The sequence below is a fragment of the Mesoplodon densirostris genome, chromosome 6 (genome assembly GCF_025265405.1).
Source record: "Mesoplodon densirostris isolate mMesDen1 chromosome 6, mMesDen1 primary haplotype, whole genome shotgun sequence".
NCBI lineage: Eukaryota > Metazoa > Chordata > Mammalia > Artiodactyla > Ziphiidae > Mesoplodon > Mesoplodon densirostris.
The window spans coordinates 42,256,006-42,273,254 of NC_082666.1; the positions used below are offsets into that span (position 1 = coordinate 42,256,006).

The 17,249-nt window shown below is 39.6% G+C and overlaps 1 long non-coding RNA gene across 3 annotated transcripts in view; it reads right to left on the reverse strand.

The window, feature by feature from the left end:
* Window positions 1–1,732: 1,732 nt before the first annotated feature.
* The window catches only part of LOC132492255 (uncharacterized), an 87,525-nt gene continuing 72,008 nt past the window's right edge, over window positions 1,733–17,249 (reverse strand). For all 3 annotated transcript variants that reach the window (XR_009532799.1, XR_009532796.1, XR_009532797.1), the window contains 2 exons: window positions 3,998–4,091; window positions 1,733–2,456 (listed from right to left, as the gene is read on the reverse strand). This is a non-coding gene — a long non-coding RNA (uncharacterized LOC132492255). The remainder of the gene's footprint in view (window positions 2,457–3,997; window positions 4,092–17,249) is intronic.

A 17,249-nucleotide genomic window follows, 5' to 3' on the forward strand; every position in this document is an offset into this window, starting at 1 on the left:
CTTCCCTGGTGGCGCAGTGGTTGAGAGTCTGCCTGCCGATGCAGGGGACACGGGTTCGTGCCCCGGTCCAGGAGGATCCCACCTGCCGCGGAGTGGCTGGGTCCGTGAGCCATGGCCGCTGAGCCTGCGCGACCGGAGCCTGTGCTCCACAACAGGAGAGGCCACAACAGTGAGAGGCCCACGTACCACAAAAAAAAAAAAAACCCTACTGTTCAATCAAACTTCTTAGTACAGCCCACAAGGAACTGCACTAGCCCCATCAAGATACATTTGCTGGATAAATAATACATACAATAAAGGAGGATTTTTAAGGGAGATTCCCAACGAAAGAAGTAAGCCCCGGAGAGTAATAGCAAAAGATGGGTAGGGAGGCAGGAAAGATGATCCATAAGCGTGTGTGTTCTAAGCAGTTCATTGCCTGGTTTTGTGATCAACTCCCAGAGAGGCCCCTGAAACTCTTCTATCTTCAGATATCGTCTCTGCTTGCCCTCCCATCCCACTTCCCAGACTCCACACTCTGGTTCCATTACTTCAAGGTAGTGACTGAAGAAGCCAGAGTCTTTTGGGGTCTTATCAGCCAGTTCCCTGGGTGCCAGGGTCTCTCCCTGCTGGTTGGCACCCTGCATGGGGGCTCCTTGGTCTTTGGGGATGGTGACTGCTGGGCTGGACCAGGTTCCTAGACACAAGTGATGTCACGAGCCTTCACGGGGCTGCAAGTGGCTGAGATAAGACCAGGCAGATCTCAAGAATAACAGAACATTGAGTAGAATTCCCTGCGCTATACAGTAGAGGTCCTTGTCAATTATCTATTTTGTGTATAGTAGTGTGTATATGTTAATCCCAAACTATATGAGAAAAGAATCTGAAAAAGAATGGATATATGTATATGTATAACTGAATCACTTTGCTGTACATTTCAAACTAACATAACATTGTAAATCAACTATACTCCAATCTAAAATAAAAATTAAATTAAAAACTAAAAAAGAAAATCCAAGGATTATCGAGAAGTCTTTTCTCTTAGCCACACCTTCACTAATTCACACTGAGACGAGATTAGACACTAACCCCAGAAACATGTCATCATCTACTATTTGCCATCTGTTGTTTATAATACACTTCCCATTCCTAACATTCCTAACTGTGTGTTCAGTTATTCTCAATTATTTGCTTACCGTTGTATGACTTGAGTTAGGGAATCCCTCCAAGTATATCACTACAGTTGGATATCTGAATTGGGAAAACACCAATTTCAGTTAAATTTTGGTGTGCATCAGGTCAACAGTAAGCCTCACAAAATGCTGCCCTGACAAGTTTAATTCCTATTTGAGTGTACTGTGCCTTTTTAATGCCATCCATCCAGCAGCAGAAACTTGACATATAAATGTTAGGACTAACAAATATAATTTGTGCAGGCGTGTGTGACAATTATATGATTTATTTGTCGACAACTACAGGAAGGCCTATTTCAGTTAAAAAAACAATAGCATATCATTAGCACTAATGTAAAATTACAAAACTAAAAAAAGCAATGCAGGAAGGACTGATTAATAATCATTAGTGTCAATTTGAAAATGTGTTTTCAATTCTTGGACTGTCTCATAAGAAGAACAACAACAAAGTAAACAAATTTAAAGGTGACACTAATAAATTGTGACCTGGCCAGATATATTTTAAGTACTGTTAGAAAACAAGGACAATCTAAATATATTTATTAAAATCAAAGGTTGCAACTTGAGAGAACAGAGTAAGCATTACATGGAAATAAAAGAAATCAGACAGGAACTTCATTTTTATTCCCTACTGTCCTTTTAGATGTGCTCTGTGGGGCTATTTCTTCCCATGACCCTAGAAGAAAACTTGATCAGCCTCCTTTATTTTTCTTGTCCCTTTTATACAACATGAACAGCTTGTACTCCAAGTCACATAGCAGTGTCAATTTCAGATTTAAAATGCCCCATGACATGTAATAGGTAAAGCTTTCATCTTGTTTTAAATTTTAAAGAATGTTTCATGACCCCCAAATCTGGTCCACTGCAGAGAGGAAGGCTGCAGTTGGAGGAGGAGATGCTGCGGGCACATTCTCTCTTTCCCCATCTATATCTTCCATTCCTCTGCCCACATCTGGTAGCCCTCCAGAGTTGGAGCAAGGAGAGGAGAAGAGAAAAGGAGGCTGAGATGTTCTTGGATGCTACTGTCCGACAACAGGACCACAGTGCTCTCTGGACTTGACATTTATTTAAAGCTGACTTTCTTTCTCTTGAATATTTCTGTGGGTTTTTCAGATACCTTTTCCCCCTATTGGTAGGGATTTTGTACTTGCAATTCCTTCCATCTGGGCAAATGATTCTCTAGTCCAGCTGGTTGCCAGAGCCTTTTCCTGCAGCGAATAGACTTCAAGTGGCAGGCCTCTAGTGTCTTTCTGTTGAGGAAGTCATGCCCCTCCAGATGGAAGCCTGGGGAGGAAGTGAGACAACCCTACTCTGGTTTTCTCTCATGAGAAAGCCTGGTCCATAAGAAATACTCATGGGTCTTGTGCTCCTACAAACTCTGAATGCAGGTTGATCCCAGGGATGCGGGAAGCTCTCCCGTGGTTCACCATCACAGCAGTGGGGCAGTCGGTCAGTCATCCTATAGATTTCTAAATTTGAGTCCAACACCGGGTCACTCTATCTACCAAACTGCAGGGGCCACATATTAAGCAGTCCAAATTGTCCCATTAAAATCAATCTCCCTGTGATTTAGGTAAGAGACAACCATAGCTCTCCCCCAATGCTGGGGAGGACTTGCAGCACATAGACAGATTGTTTTAAAGATCCTCTGCTCTAATCTCCAAAATCTGTCTGTTATAACCTTAATGTGGGTGGGAAGGATACAGGAATAATGAGACTGGGCTTTGTCCATATCCAACCTGTCCTTCACCCTCATTTTGGAATTATATACATGGATATACATATATATGTATATGTATATCCATGTATATATGTGTGTATACACACACACACACACACACACACACACACACAGAGTTCTCCCTCCTCCCTAGGCATTTGAGGGGGATTGGTTCCAGAATTTCCCCTAGATAACATAGTCCACTGATGCTCAAGTCACTTTTGTAAAATGGCATAATATTTGCATATAACCTACAAACATCTTTAACTCATCTCTAGATTACATTTATTTTTAAAATTTAGATTACTTTTAATACCTAAATACAATGTAAATGCTATGCAAATAGTTGTAAGTACACAATAAATGCTGTGTAATTAGTTTCCGAGTGCAGCAAGTTCAGGTCCTGCTTTTGGGAACTTTCTGGAATTTTTTTTTCCAAATATCTTTGATCCGCAATTCGTTGAATCCATGGATGGAAGGAATGCAGATATGGGGGGCTGACTGTATCTTAATTATGAGGGGTGGACTTTAGCCCATATTTCCATTTTAATAACCTGCTGCACTAATTTTTTTGAAACATTCACTGCTGAGGCTGGTTAGACTCTCCAGGTGAATCAGTTGCTAAATATGCCTAGGGGGAAACCTGCTGCAATAACATACTAGAACATGATTCCACAGGCTATCAAAATCTCAGCATAGGTCTACTGGAGGCAAAAGGAGAAATTAGATTAACTTCTTAGACCACTCCCAACTCCAGTGCTATGATCATGACCAGGTGATTCAACAGAACACCGATGGAAGAGCCTACAGGCTTTTCTGTAACTCAGCCCCACGTCCATCCCAAGACCACCACCAACTCCATCTTTACTGCTCCTCTCCCCTAACACTGGCAGGCTCCCTGTTTCCCAGGGAGCTAGGAAACATACCAGCTGACTCCAAGGACACGTTCACAAGCTGAATACAAGACCAGGTTACCAAACACCTTGGGCAAACAAGAGGATAACACCAGGAGCAACCACAAAAACTGGGGACCAGTGAACGTTCTTATAGCCCTGGTACCCTCCTGAGGAGGCAGATGGAAGTTCTGGTATATTCAAGCCCCTACCTTATATTCCTGAGAGTAAAACTCTCTGAACCTTTGGTGGCCATATAATTTATCATCCATAATGAGGCAGTTCTGAACAACTTGTATGTGGAATCTAAAAAAAAAAAAATGGTACAAATGAACTTATTTACAAAACAGAAATAGAGTCAGATGTAAAAAACAAACTTATGGTTCCCAGGGGGAAAGGAAGGGAGAGGAATAAATTGGGAGATTGGGAATGACATATACACACTGCTATTTATAAAATAAATAATTAATAAGGACCTATTGTATAGCACAGGGAACTCTCCTCAGTACTCTGTGGAATGACCTATATGGGAAAAGAATCTAAAGAAGAGTGGATATACGTATATATATAACTGATTCACTTTGCTGTACAGCAGAAACTAACACAACATTGTAAATCAACTACACTCCAATAATTTTTTTTTAAAAGTCAAGTCCTTTATGAAGTGTCTTTATTGGTGAAAGTACAAGGGCAAATGGGTTAACAGTCTGCATAACTCACTGCCAAACCCAAGACCAAAAACTCATGTCTGAGAATTTCAATGTGAATACCCTCATTTGATTTTTACATGAAACCATATAATTACAGGATTCCTGCATCTTTGGAAAATACTAGCTCTTCCTAATTGATCTTTTTCTCTTAATGCAGAGAATTTACCCTTTTAAATCTTCCACTTTCAACTGTTACAATCATTTTTAAAGGATTTAAGCCTAAGCTATTAACTATAGCTTCAGAAAATCAGTCTGAAAGATGGGAAGCAGAAATATGCTTTATGTATAACATATCTCAACTTGATAAGAAGAAAACATTATCAAGTGTAATACCCACCACTGTTAGCCAGTTTATTTCCTAAGCCTTACTTGAACTATAATCACCTAAAGAAAATTCTGGTGTTATATTTCTCATTGTTATTTTCTTAAAATAAATATTATATGGATCATTTATTTCAGATGACCTTTAACATCAAGTTACTTTTCCTTTACACAATGTGTGAATATCATCCAAATGACCTCATTAATCCTATTAAATTGGAGGGTTTTTATTGAGAGGCTTGAATAGGGAATGTTTTGTCCTTTGAAAAGGATAATGGTTTATTAATATCAGTGGCTCAGTTTCTGAATTAACATGGAATGGTGTGAATATTTCACATATATACAGCTCATTAAATGGATAAACATAATCACCATTCCATACTAAAGTAGCAAAAGGTTGCCCAAAGAATAAAAATTCATTTTCTTATATATCATCATCTTCCTCAGCCTTTCTCCTTAAATTCTACACATACCTTCCGGTAACATTGGTTCTCCAGTTGTTAGGAAGGTTCCACTTCTCCCTCATAAATGAGGAGAAAAAGTACCTTTTTACTTTAACTAAAATTTTACATGGTATTTTACAATTTTCAAAACATTGCTTATATGAGTTTAAAATAGCCCATTTAAAATAGCACTTTGTGAAGGTCAAAAAAAATTAATTTTCAATGGTTCAATGTAATATATCTCATTGGATCCTTACAACCACCTTGTGAGAAAGATATTATTATTGTTGTTTTACTTATTAGGCTGATTTTTTTAAAAAACATCTTTATTGGAGTATAATTGCTTTACAATGGTGTGTTAGTTTCTGCTGTATAACAAAGTGAATCAGCTATACATATACATATATCCCCATATCGCCTCCCTCTTGTGTCTCCCTCCCACCCTCCCTATCCCACCCCTCTAGGTGGTCACAAAGCACCGAGCTGATCTCCCTGTGCTATGTGGCTGCTTCCCACTAGCTATCTATTTTTCATTTGGTAGTGTATATAAGTCCATGCCACTCTCTCACTTCGTCCCAGCTTACCCTTCCCCCTCTCCGTGTCCTCAAGTCCATTCTCTATGTCTGCATCTTTATTCCTGTCCTGCCCCTAGGTTCTTCAGAACCGTTTTTCTTTTTCTTTTTTTTTTGGTTCCATATATATGTTTTAGTATATGGTATTTGTTTTTCCTTTTCTGACTTACTTCACTCTGTATGACAGACTCTAGGTCCATCCACCTCACTACAAATAATTCAGTTTCATTTCTTTTCATGGCTGAGTAATATTCCATGGTATATATGTGCCACATCTTCTTTATCCATTCATCTGTCGATGGACACTTAGGTTGCTTCCATGTCCTGGCTATTGTAAATAGAGCTGCAATGAATATTGTGGTACATGACTCTTTTTGAATTATGTGTATATGCCATATACCCATATGGGTATAAACCATATACACATATGGGTATATGCCATCATCAAAAAATCTACAAACAATAAATGCTGGAGAGGATATGGAGAAAAGGGAACCCTCTTGCACTGTTGGTGGGAATGTAAATTGATACAGCCACTATGGAGAACAGTATGGAGGTTCCTTAAAAAACTAAATCTAGAACTACCATACGACCCAGCAATCCCACTACTGGGCATATTAGACTGATTTAGAAAGGTTAAGAAATTGACACAAAACCATTCAGTAAAGTGCCTGCCCAATATTTAGGTCCCAAATCTTCTAATTCCAAATTCTTTTTTTTTTCCTACTATGATGTGTTAAACGCAATACATAGCTCAGGGCTTTCAAGGTGTCTTGTGCAGAATGTTTGGGGTCTAAACAAGCGCAAGAACCACTGAGATTACCTTTATTTAAGTGCTGGAAAACTAATTATAAGGACAAGGAAAAGAGAAGCAGAAGGAATATAAAGAGTCCTATTGTATTCTTGATCAGCTGGGACTATCAAACCCCCCTTTATGGGTGGAATCAATGCACAGAACTACATGGCCTCTCAGACCATCTGCTTTCCCTTTCATTTGTGTTTCCCTTTTTCAAAAATGGATTTTTTTTTCTAACTGATGTAATGATGAGGGTTACATCTAACTGCTGAGGGTCAGTTCTTCATAGAAAAAAGCCAGAATCATCTAATTCATCTTTTGAATGATCTTGATTCACACATGTCACTGGTCCTATCAACACACCAATGGTTACCAAGTAGAACCAGCGTCGATAACCTGCAAGGCAGACCTGCCAGCATTTTTAGGCTGCTTCCCAAGAATTCAGACTCACAGGTAGCAACAAGCACATAAAACCTGAGTGTTCAAGAATTGGAAAATAATAGACCTGAATCAATCTGACATCTTCTTCAAACCTTCTCCAAATTCTCAGCCCCTTCTCTATCACATCCCCCATAATAGAAATCCAGGGCTGCACAGGAAAAGAAACGAAAGTTCAGATGCATCTTGTCTACTCAAACAGAAGACATCCTTTGCTAACCTGTCATTGTATAAATAACATACTCTCTTCCACTAAGAGATCCCTGCTCTGAAGAAATGTTAAGAGTGACCTAGCCTTTCACATCTGGACAGCACATCTTGGCAACGCAATGGGAGAGAATGGTCCTCAGAAGATGGAAACACATTTAGAACCCACACATTACAGGTAAGTTAAGCACGAAGGGAAGACCTAAATTCGCTTTGTAAACTAAATTGGTAAAATATGCTCTATCCGGGGGGGGGGGAGCATAGTATATATTGATACCTACCTACTCAAGAAACCTCGAAAATTCCAGAGTTGTTAAAGTGACAGACTCAAGATACAGAGAAAGTTGATAACTCTGAGCACAATGCATTTTACTTCCAATTTTCATTTTTAAAGATGTGTTTGCCTGACTTTTTTCACACGTGTCTAAATTTCTCTGCTCCTGGACCCTGAGGATGAGTACCAAATGTTTATGGCAGGCTAAAGTGACTGCATCTTTGGAGGATATTTCCCTGTTTCTTATTTAAGGCACTAGTAATTAATCTGAACTGTCTTTTTTCAGACATAGAAGAACCAGATTCTCCTTTCCTTCCTGTCCCCTCCCCACCCTTGCAGGAGAAATGTGGAATGCTTTTCCTGTCATCGTAACCTTCTTGGATTTTTGAATTGTATTTTCTGATGAATCTGTTAAAGCTTCAGGCAGTTTGAGATCTGAGGTATCTGAATGGCAGGAAGTGATTTACTAAGATATATCCCCAGAGAACAAAGATTGGAACACAATAGTGATTTTATTAATAATATGAACACAGATTTTCTACATATAAATTACATCAGCATATGTTTCTAGGCTCAATGCCCGTAAGCTTCCAATTTAGTCTAGAAAGTTAAAAAAAATCACATTCAACAATCTTATATTGTAGATTTGATATGGAACTAGTGAATTTTGTTCAACAAAACTATTCACCTCTAGGGAAAAAACCTAGTACAATAAATTGACCAAACCCAAAATATTCTTATGGCAAATTGTTAAAATAGTTTCAAAGAAAAATCATGAAAAAAATAACGTGAGAATTCTCCCATAAAACACAAGTCTTAGATTCATGCTAATTTGTGGTGGGTTTGACATTTAATAATACATTTCTAGTTAATTGCTTTACCAAAATCTCCCTCCAGCCAACCGTCTGGATAATGCATTCCTTGCTTTTTAGTCAAAGAAGGGAGAAAGGAGGGGGGAAAAGCCTGACATCTAGGCTTCTTCAAATTATTTACTAAAAAATTTTAAGCAGCTCTGAGGTTAAGGATCTGAGCCCTTTATTTATTTATTTAGAAACATGCACCTGGATCCTACTAGGTGTCAGAGACCAATAAAGCCCTGCCTGTCTTTAAGGAATTCACAGTCTAGTGGGAGAAAATGGCATGTAAACACCTAGAATACGATGTGTGAGTGCTAGCTCCAGTACCAAACATTCCACAAACAACTCCGTTCAGGACGGTTCTCATCACCTCCAGAGATAAGGCAATTAATAATAGTGTCTCTGTACACAGGAAGCACAGAACTCTCTCATAAACACTTTACAGCATTATGTTAAGGCTAGAGTTAACAATTCAGATAGATATTATTTGCTCCACTTCACAGATAAGAAACACACCTTTACCTTGTACACTATTGGTGGGAATATAAATTGGTGCAGCCACTATGGAGAACAGTATGGAGGTTCCTCAAAAAACTAAAAAGAGCACTACCATATGATCCAGCAATCCCACTCCTGGGTATATATCCAAAGGAAATGAAATCATTCTCTTGAAGCAATATCTGCTCCCCATGTTCACTGCAGCATTATTCACAATAGCCAAAACATGGAAACAACCTAAGTGTCCACGAACAGATGAAGGGATAAAGCAGTGTGGTTTGTAAATACAATGAAATATTATTTGGTCAGTAAAAAGAAGGAAAGTCTGCCTTTTATGACAACATGGATGGACCTTGAGGGTAATATGCTAAGTGGAATAAGTCAGAGAAAGACAAATACTATTTGATCTCACTTATATGTGGAATTTTATCAATTTTTTTTTTTTTGGCGGTACACGGGCCTCTCACTGTTGTGGCCTCTCCCACAGCATGTGGGATCTTCCCGGACCGGGGCACGAACCCGTGTCCCCTGAATTGGCAGGCAGACTCTCAACCACTGCACCACCAGGGAAGCCCTATATGTGGAATTTTAAAAAGTGAGGCTCACCAAAGCAGAGAGTAGAATGACGGTTGTCAGGGGCTTAGAGGTGGAACAAATAGGGAGATGTTGACAAAAACTGAAAACTTTCAGTTAGAAGATGAATATGTTCCAGAGATCTAAGATGGAAGTGTTAACTAACCTTATTGTGGTAATTATTTCACAATTGTATACATATATCAAATCATCATGTTGTACGCCTTAAACTTACACAGTGTTTTATGTCAGTTATACCTCAATAAAGCTGGGTGAAAAAAACTTGCATTTCAATGCAAAAGCAGCCATAGATGATACATAAATTAATGTGCATAGCTGTGTTCCAATAAAACTTTATAGACACTGGGGAAAAAAAAGAAACACTGAAGTTCGGAATGTTTAGATCTTTGCTGTTCAATGGGTACAGTTTCAGTTATGCAAGATGAATAAGTTCAAGAGATCTGCTGTACAACATTGTTCATATAGCTAACAATATTGTATTGTGCACTTAAAAATTTAAGAGAGTTGGGCTTCCCTGGTGGTGCAGTGATTGAGAGTCCACCTGCCGATGCAGGGGACATGGGTTCGTGCCCGGGTCCGGGAAGATCCCACATGCCGCGGAGCGGCTGGGCCCGTGAGCCATGGCCGCTGAGCATGCACGTCCGGAGCCTGTGCTCTGCAATGGGAGAGGCCACAACAGTGAGAGGCCCGTGTACAGCAAAAAAAAAAAAAAAAAAAAAAAAAATTAAGAGAGTACATATCATGCTTAACATTCTCACAATGATAAAAAAAATTTTTTAAGGAAAAAGGAAAAAAAGAGATCTGCAGTACCATGGGGGCTGGACAGAAATGGAAATGAACTCAGTATCTCATGTCTCGATGACAGAGAAGGGAGAAAACAAATAGCAAAGTACAATGTCAATACACAAAATTCAGTGTATTTTCTCTACACCAACAGTGAACAATCAGAATTGACATTTTTTGACTAATTAATTTATTATTGAAATATACTTGACATACAATACTATGTTGGTTTCAGATATTCAGAACTGAAATTTTTAAAAAAACCATTCACAATAGCACACAAAAATGGAATAATTATAAATCTAGGAAAATATGTACAAATCTATGACCAGAAAACTATGAAACAGTGTGGAAAGAAATCAAATAAAATCTAAGTAAATGGAGAGATAATCTTTAAAAGAAAAAAAGAAGCATATTTAAATCAATTGTCTAAAGCCACATAGCCAATTGTCAGGAAAGCCAATACCTGAAGCTCCTCTGGTTTGACATTCGTGCTGACTTAACTAAGCTCTGTGCAAATGTCTCATTGTGGATAAACCAACCTTCAGTAGCCCTTTTGTTGTATTACTGCAAACTGCAAAATATTGTTTCACCAAGGGAAACCCTTACTGAATTCTCAAGACAATTTGTTTTTGGAAAATTATAACTCTTTATTCCACCAGAGCATAAATTATAATACATTACATAGTCTTAGGACCTAAGGCTCCATTTTAATGTGAGAGCTAGAAGTGAAGAACGTCTAAACCCCTGGAAGTGCCTTTTTACCTTATTCTAGAGTCGCTCCCTTATGTATCCCAAGATATCTGAAATCTCCTGCAGCTATTTGAGCTCATGTAAAACTAACCCTGCAGAGAACCATCAGGGTTTGTAGCAGACGTTTAAAAGCAGGTTGGTTAGATATTTAACTAGCTGAATTAGATGTTCAATTAGTTAAACTGTTAATTCACAGGTTCAGATGAGACAAGGTTTCCCTCAGTGGGTCCAGCCATGACTTAGTTCCACACTAAACCAAGCTTACAGATGGGATGGAGCCCATCATGTGACCCTTGGTCTCCAGTCACAGAAAAACTTAGAGTCCATCTGACTGGGAGGCCTCCTTTCCCCTGCCCAGGACCCCAGGGCATCCAGGATGTCTTGGAGACCTCCCTTCAACAGATCTAGACAGCCATCAGCAAATAGATCCACCTTCTATTTTGACTGGTTTCTTGAGAGGCATTTACAGATGGGTCATCTGTTCCCTTTAAATCCTATAAAATGTTTCTGAATATACAGTGCAGGGTACAGCCACCATTTTCTAAATAATTACACATAGTGATTTCCTTACCTTGCCCTAAAGGGGAAAATGTACACACCTGCGGCAAATTCACTAAATGTGTGTTCCCCAATTATGCTTATATTTAGGACAATATATTCTTTTTCATGTCTTAAATATGGCCAAGTTAAAGCCTACGTTGTTTTGGCTATTGAAGATACTAATAAGTGAGAGAAAAAGAATTTTGATTGGTTTCATCCCATAATACTTATAAGGGAAAAGTTTTCCTCCTATTAAGACAGGAGTATTACTTCAGTGTTTCAATTATTAGAGTATTATTTTCCAGTACTTTTTTCCTAAAGAAAAAACAGGTCTCATAGACCTCACCCTTCTGTCCCTTTCCATAATAGTAGAATTATCAGAGGTTTAGTGTTTAATTTGGTAATTGAGTTTTTGGTTGTGCAGGTGTTGGAGGATGTAAGGATGATTCTAGCACAAAAACTGGTTGGTCCATTGATGGAAACAGGGATCATAGGAGGAGAATCATTCTGAGGCGAAGATGAGATTCAGCAGCAGAGAAAGATCTAGACTGTAATCACAGATTTGGGAGTTACTATACAAAAGATGCTGAAGTGGGCTCCAGAATTTCTACCTCCCCCTGCCACACACACATACACAAAACATAGGCCTGTCCTTGCCTATGTAGGTGAGGCAGAGACCTCATTCTGATCCGTGTGTTGGACAGATCTTGCAAAACACTACATTCCTAGTTCATACATTTGCTCCCTACATGGGATGGAGTCAAATGCATGTAGTCATGCTAATTCAATTGTTCTCACTCTAAGAGTAAGGCATACCCAAGCACATCTGAGAACAGGCTATGTGCACAAAGGCCAAAGGAGTCACAGGGGAAATTATCAAGGTTAATTGATGCTAGGTCCATTTCACGCTAAGAAGCCAAATAAGAGAGGAAGATTTCTGAATAAAATATGTGCCTGTTGTGCAGATTACTCTGCCAGTCTTAGGGACACATGCCTCATGTCCTAAGTTGAGACAGGTTTATTAAAAGGAAAGAAACACCCACAGATACTCCATGGTGCTTTGAGAGCACAGATGGAGCCACACTGGGGCAATGGCTTTCTCAGAACAACCTCTGTGCAGAGGTAGCACCATGAACAAGAGCCACCAGCAGTCTTGGCATGAGCTTTGCCACGCCTCACCCCTGCAGTAGGCATCCCAATTGGCAGTAGTGTCTTTTCTTTTTAAGATTTATTTTATTATTTATTTTTAAATTTTATTTATTTTTGGCTGCATCGGGTCTTAGTTGCGGCACGCGGTACCTTCATTGAGGCATACGGTATCTTTTGTTGCGGAGCACAGGTTTCTCTCTAGTTGTGGCATACGGGTTTTCTCTCTCTAGTTCTCTCTCTTAGTTCCCTGACCAGGGATCAAACCCACGTCCCCTACATTGTAAGGCAGATTCTTTACCACTGGACCACCAGGAAAGTCCCAGCAGTGGTGTCTTAACAGGTGAGAATTAACGATGATGCTCCCAACACAGACCCTAAAACATTAATACCAGGTATCAGGGTCATCAGGAAAGACAATATGGCAGTCTGTTCTTTCCAGTGTGAACCACACCTGAAAAGGCGGGAAATGGCAGATGCCACGTAGCACCCAGGAAGCACATGAGAAATTACTCCATGTGGACTCCTAACACTGTGTAAGAGGAATTTGGGAATCTGGAATTTTCTGAATTTGTAGAGGTAGAGCCTATTTGTTACTTATTTTCATCTTAATTTTACCCCTAAGCCAGGGTGACTTCAGAAGGACAAGTCAAACTGAAAAACAGGGCTACACAAGTAAAGAAAAATAAACAAATTTTATAACTCCCACCATTTCCCCATGCATGAAGAAGTATCTGTATCCAGTCACCCCTCATAATGCAGAAGTTTCTAATTTTTTCCCTAAGAAAATATTAAAAATGATGTCATAGTTTCCTTTTCACCCCCTGGCAATGAAATGCTTACAGCAATTGCTTGTCTCTTAACCTCTCTTGTAGTCATACGGGCCCCTTTTGCTTCAAGACAAGAAAGAAGAATCTTGTAGGATCCTGCTTTCTAATATTCATGGTTATCAGAAAAGAACATGTCCTTGGAGAATTCAAGGTAAACCTGAGACACAATAGCAGGCACTGTTCTCACAGCTAATTGGGGGAATCTGGATGGTGCCCAGGTTTGAACCACACAGAAGTAATTATTCCTTTCCCTTCACAGATAACTTTAGAAAAGCATTCCCTTACATTTATGAACTTTTCCTTCTGCAGCATGAGAAATGCAGGAATGTAGATCAGCCTGCCTTGCTTAGAGGAGATCTGTTTCCCAAAATTGAGTGCATTTGTTTAACCTCCTTTCCAAAAAAAGAGTTGAAAGTTTAGCTCAAAATTTGCTTTTGGGGAGTGGAGGGATGGAATTTTATCAGATTAGTGGTAAAGTAATGGTGAGTGTCTGCCAAAGAATCATACTGCTTTCTTTTTCTTTAAAAAAAAAAATACAAAAAAACCTCATGCTGATTTTGCAGTGGGAAGTCTGCCCATATGACAAATTAGTCAAGATGAAATGCAGTGGTTTGGCCTTTCTGGAAATTTAATTCTCAGGTTTTGAAAAATTTGGGGAAAACAAGAAATCTGATTGTTAAAGGACAGTAAATTAGCATAGTGGCAGCAACCCTGGTAAGAAAAGCTCGTCTGCAAACAGGAAAGAAAGTTTGGAGACATTTTGAAGTGGAAAGGTTGCTTATAAAACAGCCATTTAAAATAACTACATGGAGGTCATCTAAAACATGGAGAGAAAGAAGCACAGGAATAAAGGGAAGAATGAGGAAATTATGTCCAAGGAACTGGAAGTCCTGTACGGTTTTTATCCTTTGCTTCATTTTGCCCAAATGTCAGGAGGACCCAGGTGCCTTTGGCTAAGATTTTAAACAGAGTTTAGACCAGAAATAAAAACTTAAACGTAAAAAATCTGAACCAGGGAATTCCTTGGCGGTCAGTCCAGTGATTAGGACTCTGTGCTCTCACTGCCTAGGGCGCAGGTCAGGGAGCTAAAATTTCATAAGCCACATGGTGCAGCCAAAAAAAAAAAAAAAAAAATCTGAACCAGAGGAGAGAATCAGTAAAGAAGAAGCAAGGTCAAGAACATAAGAGGTGAGAGCCAGGTGGTCAAGCCAAGGTCAGGAACACTCAAATTCAAAGGAAAGGGACAGAAAATCACCAAGTTCAAGCTCACTTACTAAAAGAGGGCAAGGCCAAAGAGGCCAAGGAGTGCTTTAACACTGCCCTTTTCAGACTTTTCCAAGGAAACCCTAATGATAGAGAAGAGTAGATTCACACACCCTAGAGATTCTGAGACATTTAGGCAGCATTTGTAAATATTATATAGCATAAAAATTAATGGAAAATTCGCATTTTCCCCATACAGTAGATTTGTTGTTTTCAATATAAAGTTAATATAAGATCAGTTTCTTCCACTGAGCAAAATAGAGTGCTCAGGAGGACACACCATATGCAAAAGCACAGGAGAAACCCCACCCTCATGCACCTGGGAGATAAGAAGCCATGTTTGAGAAGCTCTGGGCTCCACCGTTATCCTTGGCTGCACTTCCACATGATGTTGGACCCTCACCATCCCTAGGACTCAGGACGAAGCCTGCTTCATCCACAGCCATCGGGTAGCCAGTGACTGCAACTGTGTTTGCTACTTGGAGCAAAGGGCGCCAAGTAGCAAGCACAGTTGTCTCAGAGACTTGTCTCAAGGCCACAATAATGTCTGTCTGTTACAAAATATTTTTCCAAATGCCATGGAAGCCATATAAAAGGGTCAAACAAAGGAAAATGTGGAGACATATGCAGCTGTAGGGGCACAGGGTACCAACTTCTAGCTGCCCATGTCCCTGACCCACATCAAGAACTCAACTTTTGAGTTCTTCGATATATGAGTGAAAAAAAAAGATGTAGAATCTAAGAGCTAAATGGCAAATTTTTTAAAGAAGAAGAAACCAAGTCCAACAAAGAAGAAATAAACAAAAATTATAATTCACATCCTGACATATCAAAGCTATTTTTCACAGATTCTCCATTTTAATAAAGGACAGGACTTCCCTGGTGACGCAGTGGTTAAGAATCCGCCTGCCAATGCAGGGGACATGGGTTTGATCCCTGGTCCAGGAAGATCCTACGTGCTTCAGAGCAACTAAGCCCATGTGCCACAACTACTGAGCCTGCACTCTAGAGCCCACAAGCCACAACTACTGAGCCCATGCGTGGCAACTACCAAAGCCCACGCGCTCTAGGGCCCATGCTCCGCAACAAGAGAAGCCACTGCAATGAGAAGCCCACGCACCACTACAAAGAGTAGCCCCCGCTCACCGCAACTAGAGAAAGCCCGCACGCAGCAACCAAGACCCAACACAGCCAAAAATAAATAAAAAATATGTTTTTTAGAAAAAGAAAAGAACAAAGACAGGCTGGGTGTGGAATTGAGTTTGGGTGTGGGTTACCGAGAAGGTAGTAACCTAGGCAAAATCAATGAACAAAACTTTATTGGGGCAGGAGTGGGGGTTGAGATGAAGAGTTATCATTTAATGGAAATAGGGATTTAGTTGTGTAAAATGAAGAGTTCTGAAGATGGATGGTGGCGATGATTGCATAACAATATAAATGTATCAATACTTAATACCACAGAACTGTACACTTAAAAATGGTTTAAAATGTGATACACATGCACATACACACAAAATGCAATATTATTCAGCCATAAAAAAAGAAGAAAATCCTGCCATTTAAAAATAACATGATGGATCTTGAGGGCATTATGCTAAGTGAAATAAGTCAGACAGAGGAAGACAAATAGTGTGTGATCTCACTTATATGTGAAATTTAAAAAAAAAAACTGAACTCATAGATACAGAGAACAGATTGGTGTTGCCAGGCAGGAGGTGGGGGCTGGGGAAATGGGTGAAAGTGGTCAAAAGGTACAAACTTCCAACATGTACAATGTGGTGACTATAATTAAAAATACTGTATTATATATTTTAAAGTTGCTAAGAGAGCAGATCTTAAAAGTTCTCATTACAAGAAGAAAAATTTGTAACTATGTGAGGTGATGGATGTTAACTAGACGTGCTGCTGTGATCATTTTGCAATATATACAAATATCAAATTAGTATGCTGTACACCTGAAACTAATATGAAGTTACATGTCAATTATATCTCAATTAGGATGGTAAATTTTATATTATGTGTAGTTTACCACAATTGAAAAAAAATTTTTATGGGAGAGTGCAGTCCCAGGGAGCAGGAATAAGGGAAAGGGGGAGCAAAAGCAGAAGGGAGAGAGAGAACAAAGAGGCCAGCGATACAGGGGGCTGGCTGCTCCATCCTACAGGATTGTCTCAGGAACTTCATGAGGGGAAGGGAAAAGCAATTAGTTCCAGGCTCCACCCTGCAGGTTGGACACAGTTTGCCTCACAAAGTAATCTCTCATATGCATCTGGAGTACACATCAGTGAGAATCAAGTGGTTTCATTGCCTGAGGCAAGACACAGTTGAGTTGCACACGCATGTAACTGGTCAGAGCCCTATGAAATTGATTATAGCAGTGGTGGCTGGAGGAAGAGACAGATTAGGCCATAGGGACGTGAAATGATGTTCAGTCCACAG